The following is a 22311-nucleotide window of genomic DNA, read 5'->3' on the forward strand; positions in this document are numbered from 1 at the left end:
CTTAGAATTTCCTCACATTCATTCATTTACTTGAGAATATTTAAATGAGAACCATCGTACATCTGGTCCAGCAATCTGGCTTTCACAGAGGCCCCAGTAGATACTGTTACGGCCCAAACAGGACAATCACTCTGATGTCACCCCCTAAAGACCCAAGGAGGGCACCCCCAAATCACAGCTAATCATCTGTCAGGCATGAACTCATTTAAACTTTTTAATAGTGATGCTATTTATGGTTTTGGCTGTCATCCCCTCCTGACATAACTCGTTCAGTAAGTTGCTAGCACTAGGCACTTCCTTGTTTTCCCTGTCCTGTATTTACCTCTCACACTTTCCAGGGGTAACCCCTAGGTGCTGTGTGTTGGTGAACAAGCTCAACCTGTTGTGGCAGAAGCACCAGTTGAACAAATAATTCTTGAACGGACAGTCCTGGCAAATGGCATCATTGCGGATGCACACTGGGTCGGGTTTTCAGTCCCCTTAAAGACTTCCCCTCAGCGGTGTTCTGAAATCTTGGGCATATAAAGCAGTCTTTCTGTCCCTCAGGCAGCTGAACGGCTAGAGCAGCGATGTTGGGTGTTTCTCTTTTACCTGAGTTCCTTCATGTGGACTCACTTGTATCACCCTAGCCGACCCTATGAACATTTAGAGAAATGCTAACAATTCTGTGATCTTTTGATATTCTGAGGCCCAAAGTTCTCATTCTGACCATGTCTGCCCAAGTTATCAGTAATTCCAGAATCTCTTTGATGCCTTCTAATATTGTCTACTATAGATGCGCCCGAGTTAACAGGCATCCTGAGGGAACAGGGATGTAGTTCTGAATAAATAATAAATAAAGGAGTCCGGATAACTATAAGAGTTAACTCTTTAAGCTCCAAAGAGTTTTACAATTTGTAACCATCTGCAGCCCGAGTTTCTCCATGTAGAGCGCACAGGCCTCACAGATTGCAACAAATATTTCTCTGTGGTGGCGCCATCGGCCAGTATGGGACTGCGGCAGTCATGAAGAGGGGAGCAGGATTGTCCGATGGCTCCAACCGAAGCCCCTCGGGATCTGCTGTCATCTATGTGCCATGCGCGCCATGTCTCCCATGGGCTGCGCCCAGCCAGTGACTGAGCATGATGGACGTCCTGGGCGTGGCCGGACACAGCGCTCCTCCGCGGGGACATGTTGGCTCCAGAACTCCCCTCAGCCTGGCTGACGCCTTCTGAGGCCTGGCCTGCAGTTCGAGACTCTTCCTATTTCACTCCTCCTTCAGGGGCGTCAGACACGCAACACGGTCTGAAGGCTCTCCCTGCCTTCGCCGGCTCCATCTTCTTCCCTTCCCAGGTATTGTCCTCAGTCGGCCCCGTGACATCTCATCCTGGCATGGAGCCTGCTTCTCGGAGGCCCTGCACAAACACGGGAACCTCTACCCTGCTCTCCCGAAGTCGGTTTCACCCGCTCTCACTTGTTTCCTGGAGGGTCTCACACGGGTGCACGGATTTGGGCTACGTGACGCCCGCTCTCGCCCTCCCCTCCCCTCCAGCCCTGTCTTCCTGGGGAGATGCTGGCACCATTGCCCCAGATGTTCCCAAAGTCTCCTGCTATGGCACCACATCTGCTCCTATCTGTGGGGCCCCTGACACCCCCTTCTGCCGCTGCTGTGGGACTCACAAGACGCCAGAGCCCTGTGCTGACCTGAGGCCATGCGCGCTGCAGACAGAAGCATCCAGGCCTGTCCGCTCCGATGAGTCCCTCACCTTCATTATGGGGGTCCCCGTGCAGAGCTGTCCGGTGCTCTCACTGTCACATTTCACTTTTTGTGAGAAGAGGTCATTCCATTTTTTACCCACAGCCTCCTTTCCTTTGAACTTAGACTCAGTCCTCAGCTAAAGGACCAGCTCTGTGACAGACATGCTATCTATAAAATTGTGCTTCCTCTCTAACACTGGCAGAGCCGGCCTTTCTTATCTCTTCAGATGGATGCTTTCCTACAAGACTTCATTCAAAGAGACTTCTTGTGGTTCCCCCAAAATATAAAAGAGTGGTTATAGCATAGGCCCAAACTGGGCCTACCATATTTTGGTTTGGGGGATTTTGTGGATTCATGTGTTTGTATGTTTGCTGTGTGTGTGTGTGTGTGTGTGTGTGTGTGTGTGTGTGTATGGGGGGCGTGTAACAGAACTTGTGTAATCCTTGCTTCTCTCTCCTGCCTCGTGAGTGAGGTCCCTGCCTCCATTACTTTGATGACAAAGTATCTGTCTCTCACTGCCTCTGTCGCCTTCTCGGCTGGCTGCCTCCACTCCTGATGCTCTCTTATTATTGCCAGTATTTCCACTTGACAACTTCCTGTCACTGCATACTTCAGAGCTTTGTTGAACACATCTAGGGTTAGGGTTGTGCTCACATGGGAAGAGTTACAAGTGAGTACAGTAAAGCAGGGTTTGTAATACTTTGTTTGTAAACGGTGACTAAATTAGGGAGGAAGAAAACTGAAGGAATCTAGGGCTTACCTAGGGAAGAATGCTAGAAGCTACACTAAGTAGGCGTGGCAGATTTCCAGAAAAAATAATGGGCATACTTGATGAAATTTTCTGGCTGTTGAATCTACATACACCAAAAATAGTCACATGTTGTGGCAGACCCTGGTGATTTTCCTGGGACCTCCTCACTATCCTTGTGTACCCTTCGCCTAGGTTTGGTGAGCTTTTACTCTAACAGCTTGTGACTATGACTTTGTTTTGGAAAGTTTCCCTCACGTTACTGAAAGACTTTACTGCATATTTGGAGACAGAAGTGCCTGGGATTTTCCACCTTCCCAGGCAAACTTCATCTCATGATGAACATGGTTCGAAGGTACGACAGTCCAGCTCCCTGGCCTCAGGTGGGCCCAATTGTGAGGCATAATTTTTATTAGGCCAGATCTTTCCTGATTATGTCAAAGCACCATCTCTCCAAAAAAGCTGACCTGCCATCACACCCTTGCTTGGCTCCTTCTGCTTCCCCCCTCTCTTACTGGCCTCCTCTGGGAGCACTCCTTAGATAAATGACTTGCACAGAGTCTTCATCTCAGAGCTGCTTCTGGAGAACCCAACTGCACTGGATTGAATAATGTCTTGAAAAAATTCATGTCTACTCGGGACCTGTCAGAGTGGCCTTATTTGCCAATGGAACCAATTAGGATGCAGGTCATGCTGGATTAGAGTGGGGCCTAAATCCAATATGACTGGTGTCTTCCTAAGAAGAGGAAAACTTGGACACAGAGACACAGACACGGAGGAAATGGCCATGTGACAATGGAGGCAGAGATTGGAGTGAAGCATCTATAAGCCAAGGAACGCCAGGGATTGCTAACGGCCCCCAGGAGCTGGGAGATTGGCATGGAACAGACTCTTCCTCAGAGGCTCTAGAAGGAATTGCTGCTGCTGGCACCTTGATTTTGGATTTTAGTCTCTGGAACTGTGTGAGAATACATTTCTGTCGTTTTAAGCCGTACAGTTTTGGCATTTTGTTATAGCAGCCCTAAGAAGCTAATATACCCCAACCTAAGAGATAAATATAAGCTATAGGAAGCAGATGAGCTCTAACTATCTTACATCTTATATTTTACGTGAGATCATGCAGCTTTTAGCAATATTTATTTTCAAAATTTCATTCAATGAAGTAGCTCTCTCAAATCAATAGCCAACATTATACTTAACGAGAAAATCCTACAAGCAATCCAATTAAAAATCAGAAAGAATACAACGATGTCCGTTATCATCATTATTTAACATTGTTCTGGATAGTGGATATTCTAGCTAATGCAATAAGACAAAAAAAAGAAAAGAAAAAAAGAGAAATCAGGCAAAAATATTGAGCAAGATGAGATATTAATCATTACCAGCAGACACTGACCACTTGAAAAACCCCGGGGAATGTATTGACGGAAATATATTAAGAAAGCTCAGGAATAAAAGATAACTTACTTATAGACTTTGATAAATTTTAGAAGACCTGTCTAGATAGATTTTATGCCATGCTTCTGCATTAAGAACTAAATATTAAGGGGCACCCGGGTGGCTCAGTCATTAAGCAGCTGCCTTCGGCTCAGGTCATGATCCCAGGGTCCTGGGATCGAGCCCCGCATCGGGGCTCCCTGCTCAGCGGGAAGCCTGCTTCTCCCTCTCCCACTCCCTCTGCTTGTGTTCCCGCTCTCACTGTGTCTCTCTCTGTCAAATAAATAAATAAATACAATTCTTTAAAAAAAGAAATAAATATTAAAATTTGTGAATGATCACATTAATATATAAATTTACTAAAATTCCCATTAAAGTTTCAATGAGATTTTGGGGGGAGGGGAGATGTAATTTAAAAATCCTAAAATTCACTCAAAAGAACAAAGACATGAGAAGAGCCAAAATCTTTTTGCAAAAAGAAAAAAGAGAACTCTCACCAAATATTAAAATGTATTATAAAATTAGAGCAATTGACTGTACCCAGTAAATGACATGGTTCTGGTGCAGAGATATACAAAAGGGTAAAACAGAATAGAAAGTCCAGAAATAGACCCAAATATTTATATAACCATGATTTATATAATCATTTACAGTATGTTAATGGTGATAGTTCATGTCCTAAAAATACTACTTGATGAATTATACTGGGAATGAAAGGATAACTCACCCTAAAACTAAATACATTCCAACTGAATTAATGTTTTCAAAAGAACTTCAGTTTTCCAGCAATGGCAGACTAAGCAATTGAGATGCAATTGAGATCAACCATACTGCTGAAAACAATTTAAAAAACTGAACAGAGTTTAAAATACATTTGCTTGAAGGCATCTGAGAGCTAAAAAGCCCATGAAGAATGGCATGACCAAGGTCTAAAAGAAGAAGGAAACTGAGTGGCATAAACCCAGCATCTGGGGATGCTTTACCCCTAGAAGTGTTAGCTAATTCCAAAGTAGGTGGCTGAGAGGTTGTCCACAACCTCCCTTTTGAGAACCCAGAGGAGTGAAAGGGACAAAAATTAGAGTACAAGGATAATTGAAAAGGGAAGCCTCTAGTAAACTCCCATGCACTGGTTTGGCATCCTGAAAGGTCCATCTGATCTGGACAGAGTGTGGAAATAGATGAGCCTTCACATTGAACCCAGTTTTCAATCATCTCCAACTCGGGAATTAGATTAGCTTGATCTTGTATTGTTAGGACCCTAAGCTTTCTTCCAGAAGCAAGTGTAAGTCCTCCCTGAAGGAAGATAGCATCCTCATAGACCTGAAATTATTCTACAATTTTGCATATACAATATCTGAAACTCAATAAAAATAATCAGGTGCAAAATGAGACCAAATGATATTACTAAAATCCATGAAAATCGTTCTAAGATTCTTGCATTATCTTAGAAAAGAGTAAAAATATCAAACAATACTAAAAGACAAATGACCACACAGGCAAAATATTTGCAAATCACATCACAAGGAGTTAATATCATTCCTATGTAATACATTAAAAAAAAAATCACAGTAGAAAAAATAGCTGTAAGATATACATTGGTATTTGACAAGAGAAGATGCATAGATGGTCCCTGAACATATTAAAATATCTCATCTCACTAATAATCAGAGAAATAATTAGAGAAATACCCAATATCACTAATAATCAGCTAATTTTCAAATATGAGCTATTATTTTTGTTTATCATACTTATAAAGATAACAAAAACACTCATAATAATTAGTGGTAATGAATGTCCAGAAGCTAAGTGGGGGAAATAGAAATAAGTACAATATTTTTCTGGAGGCCAATATAACAATTTGTATCAAAAAATTTAAATGCATACCACTTAATTCAGGAAATCCATTTTTTTAGAATTTAGCTATAAAAAATGTATATTTGCAAAGATTCATTTTTAAGTATGTTTAAATAGCACTATTTATAAGAGTAAAAAAATTAGAAACATCCAAAACTGGAAAATAGGCTATAATAATTTAGTACCCACACTAAATGGAGTAACACAATTCAACCCTTGAAAAGATAACAAAGGGGAATATTTAACAAAATGAAGTTATGCATTACACATTGGTAAGAAAATAAAGCATGCGCAAAAACGTAACCTCACTTTTGTTATGTGTGCATAGGATAGACAACAATTTGTTTTTATTGTTTGTAGAGGTAGTTTTTATTTTATTCACTTGTACATATCTGTATTTTTAAAAATAAAGCCAACTATTCCTTTTAATCAGAAAAATGATACTTAAAATCTCTTTTGCTTTCAAAATGTTGCCTTCCCTTTCATATTTCAAATGAAATGCATAGTAAGCACACATACAATTCATTTCTTACTGACCTTCTTCTGTAGAGTTCATTTGTTCATACATTGAGCTTGTTTTCACATCATTACTTGACATAGGGATTAAAGGAAAGTACTGAAGTTGTTTTTACTAATTTTAGAGTACCAGCTTCATTTAGCTGATATATATATATATATATATTTTTTTTTTCCCTTATCAAGGTGTATGGTTTCTTAGAGAAAATTGAATGTTTCCAAGGCACCGCATTCCTCATATGTGAGATAATCCATTCACTTATGCAGTAAATATTTATGAAGCACACCTCAGTGCCTGCGCTGTGCCCAAGGCTAATACAAGACAGATGAGACCCATCGCCTCTGCCCTTGTGCTCATGGCCCTGAGCACTCCTAGCGGATGTGTCAATATCTTGGCAATCCACCACTCAGGTCACAGGGTGACCACTTCTCAGATGAAGGCCACTCCCCCAAAATTCCGGAGCCCTTTAGTGCACATTTATGGACCAAAAATAAGTTTATTAGCCTGAGCTTGCAAGTAGCCCTTCAAAAATGAAAATGTAGCTTTCCTACTGAAAAGTAAGTATCATTTTTTCTCAAATATTTCTGGAGCTAAATTAAAAAGTTTTTAAGTTGTTTTAAAACAGTTATCCTTTAGGGGCGCCTGGGTGGCTCAATCAGTTAAGTGTCTGCTTTCGGCTCAGGTCATGATCTCAGAGTCCTGGGATCGAGTTCCGCATCAGGGCTTCCTGCTCATCAGGGAGCCTGCTTCTCCCTCTCCCTCTGCTGCTCCCCCTGCTTGTGCTCTCGCTCAAATAAAATCTTTAAAAAAAATAAAAGTTATCCTTTAAAAAATAATTTAAAAAATAATAAAGCTGTGGATACCCTCTTACCCTAAAAGATGCGGGGAGGAGGAAAGTAATACAAAAGACAGCACTGTTACGAAGAGTGCATTTTTGAAACAAACAAACAAACCCCACACTGTAAGTACCTTGGTCCTTGTCTGACAGACCATGCAAATTTGAATTCATTTCCAAACAATGACTCAGCATCACGACAGATATAATATAGGCTTAGGGATGAATGAGGTGAGTCACACGTAAGTCACAACACAGCGTGATAATTATGAATATTTGTATACCCAATTTTCTCTCAATTGGTTTCCTGTTCAGAGAGCCCAGATGCACAGCTGTCCCAAAGCAGGTGGCTGTGGTGTCCCAGGGTCTGGTGCAGCTGGGTCAGCAGGTCTTGGTGAAAGCCTGGAGACACACGGAAACTGACCCTGCCCCAGGTGTGACGATATCCTGGCCGGGCCTGCTCTGCGACCAGATCAGATGGGGACTGTGTTTGTTACCTATTGCTGTGTCATAAAACACCACACAACTTAGTGGCTTAAAACAAATACAGTATTGATTATGTTTTCATGAGTCTGAGAGTTGAACAGACTCAGGAGGGTAGCTTTTCTGCTTTACCTAGTGCAGCTGATGTCACATGGCTGCATTCCACTGGGAGCTCGTCTCATCCATCAGGGTCTCTCTCCATATGCAGTGGTCTAGCCCAGGCAACTTTACAGTGGGGCACGTGACTTGCCAGAAAGGAAGCCTCCATGCACAAGCACTAATGGGGCCTCTGCTTGCTTCCTATTTGCTCACAAAGCAAGTCGCATGGGCCACCCCAGGATCAATGTATGAGGGGCTTCCCAGGTGGCAACGATTTGGAGGTGTGGTTTGTTGAGGGCCACCAGGCCAACAGCCTATCACGGGGCCCAAGCCCCAGATGCAGAGTGAGATGAGGGTGGGAAAGGAGGAGGCGGTAGGCCATGTGGTGGGCACGGGCCATGAGCACAGGCTGAAATAGGAATGGGGCCACCACCTAAAACAATGGTTTAATTGGAGATGGGTGTGGGGACAAGGAGATCAAGCTGAGGAGACCAACAAAGGGACTGTGGCTGGTTAAGCAGAGACCATCTATAGCATGGCCAGGAGAGCAGAATAAAAATAATAAAAAAAAAACCCAGGTAGGTGGCGAGGCAGAAGCTAGGCAATGGATAGAAAAACTTGATTTCTTTTTCAGAAAGAAGAGAATTGGAAAGAAAATGCTTATAAATCCATGTGCCATTACTTTTTCAAATGAAGGAGCTTGGATTTTCCAAGTAGTCCCTATGATGTTCTCTCTTATTTCAAAGGAAGGATGGTCTGTGGTGGTCGGGTGGCTCCTTAGAGCCCCAGGCGGACCCTACTGCCCCTCTCTGCCATTTTCCCTTGTTCTCCAGCCCTCCCTTCTCTGGACCCTGGTCCCAAATGTTTATTCAAGTGCTCCAACTTGGAAGATATATTTTTAGTGTAGCTTAGGCCAATTCTACTTTCATATGTAAGATGTTTTAAATGCTTGTTGAAGTTGAATATGAACTTGTTGAGGTCATTTTGCATAGCAAAGAACCTGCTTGTCCTTTTAGAGCCTAGGTTTTCCTTGGTGCCGATATTCTTAACTGTTCCTTAGGCTGCACCAGTTTCTCAGAGCAAAATGAAGAATATTGAAATCGCAGTTGCCAAGGGTTCCTGGCTAAAGGTGATATCATCAGGAGAAAGGGAATGCTGGGAAGCTCCTTTTGAGGAATTGCATATATTTGTTACTTGTATTTGAAATCTTTTCTTTTTTTCTTTTAAACTTTATTTCTCAGGGGCGCCTGGGTGGCATAGTCTGTTTAGCGTTCGACTCTTGGTTTTGGCTCAGGTTGTGATCTCAGAGTCCTGATCTCAGGGTGGTGAGATCGAGTCCTGCATCAGGCTCTGTGCTCGTCCCTTTAGTGCGGAGTCGGCTTGGATTCTCTCTCCCTTGCCCTCTGCCCCTCCTCCACCCGCTCGCACGAACTCTCTCTCTCAAAAATAAATAAATAAATCTTAAAAAAAAACAACAAAACTTTCTGAGAGAGAGATCATCCCAGTAAATGGCCCAAGATCCTGGCACCGGGAGCCTCATTTCCTTTGTGGAAACTTCAGGTTTGCTTTTTTTTTTTTTTAAAGTAAAGTCTTAGCCCAACATAGGGCTCAAACTCATGACCCCAAGATCAAGAGTCACATGCCCCACGGACTGAGCCAGCCAGGCGCCCCAGGAACCTTCAGGTTTGTACCAGGAACATATCTAGGATTTCTTGATGCTGTTTGCAATTTTGCTATTTCAAGCAAAATTTTGCTATTACTCAGGGAGCCTTATATTAAAGTGATTTCTCAGTGGAAATGATTTCTCTCTTATTCTCCCTGAAAGATATGATAACAAAAAAGGAGAAAGGTACTCTTTAAAGAGCTTATTGTTATTCATTTAAAGAGGAAAGGATTTATGGAGCTCTAGTGGCATGTGGAATCTGAAGCCACAAACATGTCCTTCGAGGCGTTTCGGTTCTATTAGGGAAGTCAGATTTGCATGCAACTAACTGCAGGAAAGTTTGCTAACAGTAAAACAAAGCAGACAGAAAGAGCCCTAATTTCCAGCTAGGTATGGAAGAGGCATTCGAACAGCTTTACAGAAGAGATGTTGCCAGATCCAGACGAGAGGGAGGGGGATTCAAGAGTCAGGATCAGCAAGAGCGAAGCTGCAGGGATAGGCCAACAAGTTGCCCATTTGCAGGATGGCAAGAATAGCAGTCTGGTGTGGCTCCCCCAGGGCCACAGGGAGGAGTGGTGGAAGAAGGTGCTAGAGAGGCTAGTGGGGGCATGTTATGAACAGCCAGAAGAGTCACACTTAGAAATCTGAATGTCACCCTACAACAAGGGGGAGTCATTGTTTTGAGCAAATGCAGGTCATGACTGGATCTGTGTTTAAGAGAGATCACTGGGAGACAGGGCCCCAATCCTTGACCTGACCCTGAAGTGATATCATTCTTGTGGGGTTCCACACTTTAGCGGTGATGTGCGTGATCATTTGGGAGAGGAGCTGTGGAAATCCCAGGCAAGTAGGGAGGCACAAGAGAGTCCACCCAGGCAGCAAAGATCCCAGAGCATGTCCAGTCCGCTTTGGCAGTGTGTAGAGTTTGCTTTGATGGCAGTTTATCCATCTGCTGTAGACGGAATATTTGTCCCCCTCACCCACATTCACATGTTGAAATCCTAACCCCAAGGTGATGGGATTAATAGGTGGGGTTTTTGAGAGGTGAATGCGACTGGTGCCTTTATGAAAGAGACCCCAGAGAGATCCCTTGTCCCTTCTACCATGTGAGGACACAGAGAGATGTCATCTATGAACTAGAAGCCAGGCTCTTATCAGATACTGCATTTGCCCTGGTGCCTTGATCTTGGACTTCTTAGCCTCCAGAACTACGAGAAAGAAATATTTGTTGTTTATAAGCCACCCAGTCTACGGTGTTTTGTTATAGCAGCCTGATTGCACTAAGACACTGCCTGACTACATTTCTCTCAGACTCGCTGCAAGCTGAGTTACCATTCTGAGTACATACCCGCTGGTACCAGTGTACGTGACCATGGAAGGCTCAAAGTTGGGGGGAAGGTTGCAAGGGCGGGAAGAACATAAGAATGAATCAAACTGCAACCAAATGTTCTCTGATGCCTTCTGACAGTGTTGCTCATCTTCATGTCATTGCTGAGAGCCAGCCACTCCTCACTGCCCCCGCCTTCTTGCCTGCTGTCTTAAGAAGCCCACCTGCGACAAGGATTTGAATGCAAGTAGCTTGTTTGGGAAGTAATTCTAGGAAGCACCAGTAGGGATGTGGGGAAGTGAGGCAGGGAAGAGAAGGAAGTCTATAGTGTGCATTAAAGAACAGGTTCTTGCTGTGGGCAGCTGGGGGTCAATCACAGTGGGACCTCTGCGTGATATTATAGAACAAGGGCGAGGAAATTGAGATATTCACCTACCAACTCCCATCTGTCATTGGCTGCAGGCTGCTTCCAGGGTGTCAACCTCTAGTAGGCCCAGTGACAAGAGTCTCAAATGCTTACAATGGGAAAACCATCAACATGCAGATTTTTAAAACATCTGCAGGGTGGCAGGTATAAAGCTTGGCACTGGGACAGGGAAAAGCAGGGTGGACTCTTACTGATAAGGAAAATCTGTGCTCTGAGACGGCTGACCGAGCCAGCGAGAGAGTCCCAGTCCTTCCCTGGGGCCTCTTCCGGGTCCTTCTCCCTGCCCCGCTTCGCGCACGCGCCAAGAGGTCCCAGTATGCGGAAGTAGAAGTGTATAAATTGACCCCTGTGTTTGTGCTCGGGGCTCAGACCTTTGGAGACCACTCTCCTCTGAGCCCACCCACATTAAATAAACCTCCTATCCTCCAAGATCTCCGGGAGCCGCTTGGTTCTTCCATTGGGCGATCCAGTCCAGGTTCCATAACATTTGGTTCCCTGACCGGGAAACCCAACTGCGCTGGCCCATTTTGCCACCGGTCTGGGGGCAATGGCGGGGCGGTGATGGAATGAGGGATCGTAACGGAGAAGGCGCACCCTGCCTAATTTTCAGCAGTTTCCTGCCCCAGTCGCCTGGGCCGGCCCCACTCCGCTGTTCCCGCTAGACTCGAGTAGACTTGGCAGGTGAGGAGGACCTGGTCCCGACGTCGGATTCTGGTAAGGCCTGGGGCCCCAGGACCCAGACAGGCCCATCCCCACTGGGGTGGAAGGGGAGCCTGATCACCTCCCAGAGACTCTTAGAGGTCTCACAGGTAGGGATTCCCAGGGAGGGAATGTAATAACTTCTGGAGTGTGAATGTGTGAGTGAATGTGTACTCCGACCTGCTTGCTCAAGAGTACTGATTCTGTGACTCCATGGGTGGGGACCCTTAAGGTCCCCAGAAGCCTACGGAGTCTGAGTGGGCCCATCTGCGATTCCGTGGTGAATGGCATACAGTCTATGGTGGCATCGGAAGAGTTTCTGATCGTAAGTCACAACGCTGAGACCGCTATGGCTAAGCCTCACCTAAGCTCCTTGGGGACACGGCCAGACGGGCATCTGATTGGTCTCCTTATCTCAGGAGGCACCTCCCCCCCCTTTGTCTGTCTCTGCGCCACCACACACAGGGACATCACCATGGGGTCAGGGCAGAGTAAACCTACGGTTCTAGAGACCATGATCAAAAATTTCAAGAAGGGGTTTTCGGGAGACTGTGGAGTCAGGATGAACCCCGGTAAGTTGAGAACCCTATGTGAATTGGAATGGCCCACCTTTGATGTCGGGTGGCCTTCAGAAGGGACATTGGATGTCCCAATGATTCGTCGAGTATGGTGAGTCGTAAAAGGAGAACCAGGACACCCTGACCATTTTCTGTACATTGACTCCTGGCTAGGGATTGCTCAGACCCTTCCCCCCTGGGTGCGATTCACTTGCAATAGGCAGGGACAGGCCAGAGTCTTAATCGCCTCATCCAAGCAACCTAAAGAAAATCAGCAAAAGCCCCACTCTCCACAAATCCTAGCCAGAGATCCCAAGGATGAACCGACCCTGCCCCCACTGTACATACCCCCCAGACTGCCTACACCTCATCCTTCAGCTCCAGACACCCCGCCACCATCAGTTTCACTGGTGCCCCCAGGCCCAGAGGATCCACCAGCACCCCCAGACCCAAAAAATTCACTTTCTCCAGGAACAGCAGCCAGGCTGTGCCCCAGGCAGGGCACAAGCGCCCTCCAAATGCCGGTACGAGAGATGCAGGAACCCAAGAGGCACGATGAAGACGGGACGGTCCAACCCAGCCGTTCCATGATGTACTATCAGCCCTTCTCCACCACCGACCTCCTCAACTGGAAACATAACACCCCATCCTACTCTGAGAAACCACAGGCCATGGTAGACCTCATAGAATCCCTCTTCCAGACTCATCGGCCAACCTGGGAAGACTGCCAACAGTTACTCCGCACCCTGTTTAACACAGAGGAAAAGAGGAGAATAATGGAAGGTGCACGGCAGTACCTGGAAGAGCACACATCAGCGGGAGTCATCAACCCTGCTGCCTGGGCTAATACGGCCGCACCCGAAGAGCGCCCAGCATGGGACTTCACCACAACCGAGGGACAGGCCCACATCCGCCGGTACCAGGAAGCCCTCCTCTGGGGAATCCGGGCAGGAGCTAAGAAACCCATGAACATGACTAAGGTATCCTCGGTCACTCAACCACCAGGGGAGTCCCCCGGGGACTAGTATGAAAGACTATGTGAAGCTTACAGGATATACACTCCATTTGACCCCGAGGCACAGGAAAGCCAACAGATGGTAAACACCTCCTTCATGGCTCAGGCCGCCCCAGACATCAGAAAAAAACTTCAGAAACTAGAGAGATTAGAGATTACCAATAAGGTCTACATGAACAGGGACGTCGCAGCCAAACGGGAATCTGACAAAAAGATGAAAAAAAAAAAAAGTCAGCCTCCTTGCCGCTGCCCTGAAAGAAAAGGACAACACAAAGATGGGGAGACCCCCAACCACCGAAAGGGGGGAAGCCCAGAACCCCCTTGGCAAGGGATCAGTGTGCCCACTATAAAGAGAAAGGGCATTGGAAAAACGAATGTCCCAACTGGCAAAAGGCTCAAAAGCCCAGCTGCTACAAGGAAGAACCCCGAGAGGAGGACCTCATAGGCCTTGCGGGAATGGACTCAGACTGAGGGAGACTGGGCTCTTTCCTCCTTGGCCCCCATGAGCCCATGGTCAAAACGAAGGTGGGGGGCCAACCAATGATTTTATGGTTGATACTGGGGCCAAGCACTCTGTTGTCACCTCCCCAGGGGTACCTTTCAGCAAAAGGCCTGCAACCATCCTCAGGGCCACCAGGACGCGGGCGAAATAATAGCCCTTTTGCCAGGCTCGCCAGTGTGAACTTGGGGGCCACAAGATCCAACACGAATTCCTTTATATGCCTGATTGCCGCATCCCTCTCCTGGGCCGAGACATACTCTCCAAGCTTAGGGCTCAGATAACCTTTGAGCCCTCAGGACACACTAGCCTCCGACTGAACCCAAGGCAAGAGGAGGCGGGGTCCCTAATACTAGCAATTACCACGCCAAGGGAAGAAGAATGGAGGCTATTCTGTGCCCAGGCCCAACCGAGCAGCCTGCCGGAGTTCAGACTCGCCTTCCCTTCAGTTTGGGCTGAAAACAACCCACCTGGACTAGCCCAGAATCGGGCCCCTATCATTGTTGAACTGATCCCAGGAGCCCAACCTCAGAGGCAAAGGCAATACCCGCTTCCACAAGAAGCTAAGATCGGCATCCAAGAACATCTGACCAAACTCAAAGAAGCAGGTATTCTAGTTGAGTGCCAGTCGGCCTGGAATACCCCACTCCTGCCAGTCAAGAAGCCAGGAGAGGGATACCGACCAGTTCAAGGTCACCAGTACTGCGGGCCATCAACAAGGTGACCATCTCTCTGCACCCAGTGGTCCCGAATCCATACACCCTCCTCGGCCAAATCCCAGGGTCGGCCAGATGGTTCACTTGCCTAGATTTGAAGGATGCCTTCTGCCTCCGCTTAGCTCCCCAGAGCCAACCCCTATTTGCCTTTGAATGGTCTGAACCTGATACAGGGCACCAGATGCAACTGACTTGGATGCGCCTCCCGCAGGGGTTTAAGAACTACCAACCCTCTTTGGGGAAGCACTGGCCGCGGACCTTGCCAGCTTCCCAAGAGAGGCCACATGATGTACCCTCCTCCAGTATGTGGATGACCTCCTCCTCACCAGTGACACACAAGAAGACTGCACAAAAGGCACAAAGGCCCTCCTACAGCACCTGTCAGACTCGGGATACCGAGCCTCATTGGAAGAAGGCACAAATCTGCCAACAACAGGTCCAATACCTTGGTTTCGTCCTCAGCCAAGGGAAAAGAGAACTAGGGCCAGAGAGGAAAAGGGTCATCATGTCCCTGCCACAGCCCCAGACAAAAAGGGGCCTACGAGAATTCCTGGGGGCTGCAGGATTCTGCCACGTCTGGATCCCTGGGTTCTCGGCAATAGCAAGACCCCTTTATGGTGTCTTAGGGAGACCAGATCGAGACCCCCCTGCCTGGACTGAGAAAGCAGAAGCTGCTTTCACAGATATAAAGACCGCCCTGGGGCGGGCTCCAGCCCTGGGCCTACCAGATGTAGAGAAACCCTTCAATCTCTTTGTGCATGAAAAGGAAAAAATAGCGCTTGGGCTACTCACCCAGACTGTTGGACCCTGGCAACGGCCAGTTGCTTACCTGTCAAAGAAGCTGGACCCCGTGGCAGCGGGATGGTCACCATGCCTCAGGGCTCTGGCAGCCACAGTCCTACTCATCAAGGAGGTGGACAAACTTACCCTGGGACAAGAACTTAATGTCAAGGTCCCTCATGCCATTGTGTCCCTCATGAACGCACAGGGACACCACTTCCTTTCCAACTCTCGGCGAGCACAATACCAAGGGCTCCTCTGCGAAAACCCGCGGGTCACCCTCGAAACAGTAAGGACATTAAATCCAGCAGCCTTTCTCTCCATGGAAGAGGGGGAACCAGACCGTGACGGCTCCGAGGTGACTGATGAAGTCTACGTGAGCTGTCCAGATCTGCAGGATCAAGCCATAAAGAATCCAGAGCGATGGCAGCAATTACCTACAAGAGGGTGCCCGGAAAGCGGGTTATGCAGTAACCACAATCACTGACGTCCTAGAAGCTAAGGCATTACCAGCTGGATGGTTAGCTCAACAGGCTGAATTATATGCCTTAGTCCGAGCCCTCACCCTTTGGTGAAGGTAAGCGAGTCAACATCTATACTGACCCTCGATACACCTTTGCTACTGAACATATACATGGAGCCATCTACAAGGAAAGGGGCCTCCTAATCACTGCAGGAAAAGCTATCAAGAACAAAGAGGAGATACTGAGACTCCTCGAAGCCTTCTGGCTTCCAAAGGAAGTAGCAATCCTGCACTGTAAGGGACGCCAGAAAGGAGACGACCCCATAGGGCGGGGAAATCGTCTGGCAGATGAGGCAGCCAAGACCGCAGCGGTGGGGTGAGGACATGGACAGAGCCCCTTCCCTCACCATGGCCCTGACACCCCCGGAAGAAGTCCTTCCACCCAGTTACACTGAAAAGGAAAAGGAATGGGACATGGCTGAGGGAGCCACCCTGACTGAAAAGGGATGGTGGATGATGCCAGATGGGCGCATCTTTGTTCCAACAGCAATTGGAGGGCATCTAGTCAAGGAACAGCACCGACTCACTCATCTGGGGAAAACTGCATTAAAGCCCTTCTCAAGAAGCACTACTGCGTCAGTCAGCTGCCAGCACTGTGCCGAGCAATGAGTGAACGGTGCATAACATGTGCTAAAAATAATGCTTGGTCTGCACCATGGCCCCTGCCAGGTGTCCTGAGGATGGGAGCAACCCCCTTTGAAGATCTAGGGGTAGACTTCACAGATGTGCAGCCGAGCAGGGGGTTCGGATATCTCCTAGTGATAGTATGCACATATTCTGGGTGGGTCAAAGCCTTCCCGACGAGGACGGAGCAAAGCCAGGAAGTAGCTAAAGTCCTCTTGTGGGAGATCGTGCCCCGGTTCGGCCTGCCATTAACAATCCATAGTGACAATGGACCCACATTTGTGGCAGACATTGTACAGGTCTTGACCAAATCTCTCAACGTCACTTGGAGACTCCACACCGCTTATCGGCCCCAAAGTTCAGGGAAAGTAGAACGAATGAATCGCACCCTCAAGGGAACTTTAGCAAAGTTTTGTCAGGAGACTAACCTCCTATGGACAGATCTGCTTACCCCGAGCTCTCCTGGGTGCTCGCTGCACACCCAGGACATCAGGGTTCTCCCCATTCAAATTAATATATGGACGGTCTCCCCCATGCTTGGGAAGCCTTCCAGGAAACCTGCACCCCTTGGAGATAAAGGGATAAAGGAGCAACTTCAGACCCTGGGGCCACCCTAAATAAATTACAAAAATACACCATTGAGAGGGCCCCAATTTCCTTAGGGTCTCAGGTATACTCCTTCCAGACAGGGGACTCAGTTTGGGTCAAAGTTTAGAAGAAAGACCCCCTCAAACCGCAGTGGACAGGGCCCCACACTGTTGTTCTAACCACCCCTACTGCCCTCAAGGTCTCAGGTGTCACCCCGTGGGTTCACCACTCCAGAGTGAAGAAAGCTCATCATTCGGACGAGGAGCCATGCCAGTGGAGAATCCAGCCAGACTTCACGAACCCACTCCGGCTTCACCTTCGACGAGACCCCACAGACTGATGGACACCTGCTCATCGTGGTCCCTGGCTCTCATTGGCGTGATTTCCCTCATCTTGGGAGTTGGACGCTGCACTGTTGCCCCTCCTGACTGGACTTTCCCCCAGAGGCTTACTATTGTCATTGCTTATTGGGTGTCCCTAGGCTGTATTACTGCACTTACTTGTCCACGGGTTTCATCTGCTGACGGGTTAGCCACGATGGCTCCCTCTACCTAAGGTCATAGATCCCACTTTTACTGGCCTTCTGCTGTCTACTCCTGAGTGCATTTCACCACGGTTTTCCTGGCCCCAGTCAGTCCTGGTCTTCTGCTACCTGGTATCAATCATGCACGCTTGTCAGTCTCTTACCCAATCTTTCAGTCCTCCCCGGGAGTGATGCCCCACTCATATGAGACCTCCTAGCTGCCCTCAATGCTCCCCCACGGCCATCCCTCTTATCGTGAGCCTGCTGGCTGCATCAGGTGTTGCCCTCGGTGCCACTGGTGTTGGGATTCTCAGGTTCAGTACCAGGGGCTAACCCAACAACTCACAGTGGATTTTTCCGCCCTCACTCAGCCAGCCCTGGCCCTGCAGTGCCAACTCGATTCACTGGCCTCAGTGGTCCTCCAAAACAGGCACGGGCTCGACTTGCTCACGGCCGCACAAGGGGGGCTCTGCCTCTTCTTACAGGAGGAATGTTGTTTCTATGCTAATGAGTCGGGGGTGGTCCAAGAAACTCTGACCAATTACAGGAAGGAGTACATCGCCAGTGGGAAACACTCCAGTGGACAACTTGGTGGGATACCCTCTCACAGTGGTTCCCTTGGTTCGCCCCCCTCGTCAGGCCCCTCCTCTTGCCTCTCCTCATAGTAGCATTTGGTCCTTGTATTCTTAATGCCCTTACTAGGTTTATCACTACTCAGATTGCTAAAATCAGACTCCAGTTGCTCCTTACTCACTATCACTCCTTAGAAGATGAAAATGATGCCCTCTAAACTAGGTGTTTAAAGGGGCATCAAAGGGGGAGAATGATAAGGAAAATCTGCGTCCTAAGATGGCCGACCAAGCCAGCGAGAGAGTCCCAGTCCTTGCCCCAGGGCTCTTCTGGGTTCTTCTCCCTGCTCTGCTTCCCACGCCCACCAATCCGGGTCCTTCTCCCTGCCCCGCCTCGTGCACATGCCAAAAGTGCCAAGTATGCGGAAGTAGAAGTGTATAAATTGCTCCCTTTGTTTGTACTCGGGGCTCAGACATTTGGAGACCACTCTCCTCTGAGCCCACCGGCCTTAAATAAACCCCCTATCCTCCAAGATCTCTGGGTGCTGCTTGGTTCTTCCATTGGGTGATCCAGTCCAGGTTCCATAACATTACCTGCTGCCATCGATTCTTCCCTCCACTACCCCCAGGTCGTCAAGACTCCTTCCTCACTCTGGCTCCTACCATGGGAGTAGGTTTGGTTTGGTTTGGTTGGTTCCCATTAATCCATTTCTTCTCCTTCGAATTCCCCCAATTTCCTTTTGGATATAATCTGGTGGGGTCATTCTCATCTCTCTTTCCTCTTGCAGCCAAGAGAGAGCATATGACCCAGGCTAGACCAGTCAGACACTCCCTCTTCCCTGTGGAAATTGACTGTTGTGCTGAACGGCAGAGATTGAAAATGGTTGCTTTGTCCAGGAGCTCCTGCACCATGACTCCCTGCAGAGCAGCTGGGTATTGCCTATTTTCAACCCTATTCTCTGTGACTTTGGGGCTTCCCCATACCCTTTCTATTACCTCTTTTTTGCTTAATCATGCCAGTGTCAGTTTCCATTTGGTGCAAACAAAGAACCCTGATGCAGCTCCTATTGCAATCTTAATCATTTAAAAATATTTATTGAGCACCTACTATGTACTAGGCACCCACTAGTCATGGGAGATATCATGTAAAAAATGTCTGCCTTCATGAGACTCTCGGCAAAATATAGGGTAAATACTGAATAAATTGTCCCCCAACGGGCCATAGAGTGACAGGCGTGACAAAAGCAGATTTTACGATATTAAGCAAGTGGGTCTCCAAGATTTTAATTTAGATTGGGCCTGGGGGGATAGCACAGAGGATGTCACATGTAAGCAGAGACCTGAAGATTGAGAGAAGAACATTCCAGGCAGAAGGGACAGCATCTGTAAAGGAACACCTGAGCCAGGAAATAGGATTGCCCACCTTGGCCTGACCTTGGCCTTTGCTCATTAATCTGGTTGGACTTGATCAGACCCCTTCCAGCCTCTTCCTGCTCTACTATCACCTAAGACAACGGTCCTGGCCACAGGAACTCAGCTCTCTTTCTCCATGAGCCCCCTGCCCTTTATCTAAAGCTCAAGGCAACAAGTCAAATCAATCACCTGCATTGAATCTTAGCAATGTGGGAGGTGTGGTGGATGCTGGGATGCACCACCCAGATCCCCCTCAAGACTGGAGAACTCAGTCCCTCTCCTGCGGTGAGTCTTATTTCAAAGCAGACCATTCTGGGGAGCCACCCCATGTTCAGAACTCTGAGACTTCTCTGAGACCGCATTGTCACCCAACTTCTCCCTCTGCCCAATCTGACTTCCCCTTCCCTTCTACAGACTCCGGTCCCAAGAGTATTCCTTACAACCCTCCTGCACACTAATCATCATCTCAGGGTCTTCTTCCCAAGGAACCACCTTGCAATGGATGGAAGGAACCAGAATTAAGGATGAGAAGACTGTGCTCGAGCCTGTCACATCCAGACTATGTTATCTTGGACCCACCTCAGTACTGACCACTGGGTGCCATTCCTGGTCCACAGAAGGCTCTCAAGGAGTGCTTGTTGATTCAGACAATGGATGGAGCTTTCTCTGTAAATGTTTTTAAAACACACACAGTTGTTAGTTATGATTATTTTGAGTTGGAAAGGGGACAAACAAAATATAACTCCAATGAAAAAGTGAAAGATGGGACAAAAGTTAGAGACCTTGGAGCAGGGATAGCAGGCAAGAGGATGTCACGGTTGTCCAGAGGAGACACAATGAAGATGAGGAGACCAAGCACTCATAAAAATGAGGACTTGGAAAGAACAGAGACACAGAAACCAAAGGGTGTGAACAAGAGCACAGGAAATGAGCCTTCAGCCATGTGCAATGCTTCAGAGATGCCAAGCAGGTGAAGCAATGAGGTGGTGTCAGATTTAAGAACACTGCTTCCCTTCACTCTTCCAGAAATGTTTAACTGGCCCTCAGTAGTCGACTTGGAAAGTGGGGAGTGTGGGCAGGAACATATCTGTCTCCTTCACCACTGTGGACTCTGTGCTGAAGAAGCTGTTGGTGCCCACTGGGCCTCTGACAACTATTGATTATTGTTGAATAATTGTTAGGTGTTTGAAAATAAAGTGGGTAGTTTATTGTCACTGTTGAAATAGGATGTTGGAGAAATCCGTGTGCCACCACGCTGTGCCACACACACATAAACACACACAGGTACCTGCCCCTCCTCTGTCTGGCGAGCCCAGTTGCTGAGCATAAACAAAGCTACCCCATGGTATATGGGAAGCTGTTTGTCTTATGCACCAGACCTGGGAGGGAATCCCTGAGCTTCTCCTGACACTTATTTAAGGCCTCTATACCTCTTTTGAACATCGATAATTGCTTAAAGAGTATGTAAATGAACCACTGATAAGACAGCATGCTTCTAAATTTAGTCAGGAGAGAGTACACACATGTTATAAAATACAGATGAGAAATCGAATGGCACATTTTGAAGGGTATACTACCAGTCAGAATACAACAGTTCCCCTCTGAAGCAAGACTACATCAAAGCATGTTCTTCTCACCTTTAATCATTAGGACCTTTTGCCTGAGTAGAGAGTATGAATCCACATGCCCAGTTGAATGAGCAATCAGGACATAATCTCCCCTTCCCATTTTGGCCTAACTGTGGTGGCCTGTCGTTTCTCTAGATATGACTGTGACATTCGGTGCATCGCTGCACAAGGATCTGTCTCTCTCCCCACTGGAAGGTGAACTTTTAAAAATCTTTGATTTCTTAGCATGTTGCAGGATACCTGGTGCATGAGAGACATTAGAAGCATATCCCAGGAAAGGGATGGGGGGAGGAGAATGGAAGGGGATCCAGTAAGACTCATGGGCACCATTCAGACTCATTGGAACACTTAGCTCTTGCTGGCCTCCACGTAGCTTTCTGACGCTTTTGAGTACTGGGGGAGGGGGTAGTGAAAAATACATAAAATTGGGAATCAGGATTCGGACATTTGGGTTTGTGTTCTGGCTCTCCCGTTAGAGGAATAACTTAACCTCTAAGCCTCGGTATCCGCTTCTATAAATTGGGGATTATTATTTCTGCCTTAAGGAAGTCTTGAGTGATTAAGTGAAATAATATATATGAAACCATTCAGCAAACTATTGAGTGCCATGGAATTGTTGCTTATAATTATTATTACCCTGGAGCCAGAGCCAACTTCAACAGAATATTTTATTTTATTTATTTTTTATTTTATTTATTTATTTTTTTAAAGATTTTATTTATTTATTTGAGAGAGAGAGAATGAGAGAGAGCACATGAGAGGGGGGAGGGTCAGAGGGAGAAGCAGACTCCCTGCCGAGCAGGGAGCCCGATGCGGGACTCGATCCCGGGACTCCAGGATCATGACCTGAGCTGAAGGCAGTCGCTTAACCAACTGAGCCACCCAGGCGCCCCTCAACAGAATATTTTAAAGAAGGGGAAAAGTTCTGATCTTTCACTCATTTTTCCTTCTTAGTTTTGGGATTTTGCTATTGCATTTTTATTGGATGACTATCTTTTTTTTTTTTTTTAAACTATCTGGGGGCAAAAGTGATTCCAAAGTTTGACTA

The sequence above is a fragment of the Halichoerus grypus genome, chromosome 5 (genome assembly GCF_964656455.1).
Source record: "Halichoerus grypus chromosome 5, mHalGry1.hap1.1, whole genome shotgun sequence".
NCBI classification, from domain to species: Eukaryota; Metazoa; Chordata; class Mammalia; order Carnivora; family Phocidae; genus Halichoerus; species Halichoerus grypus.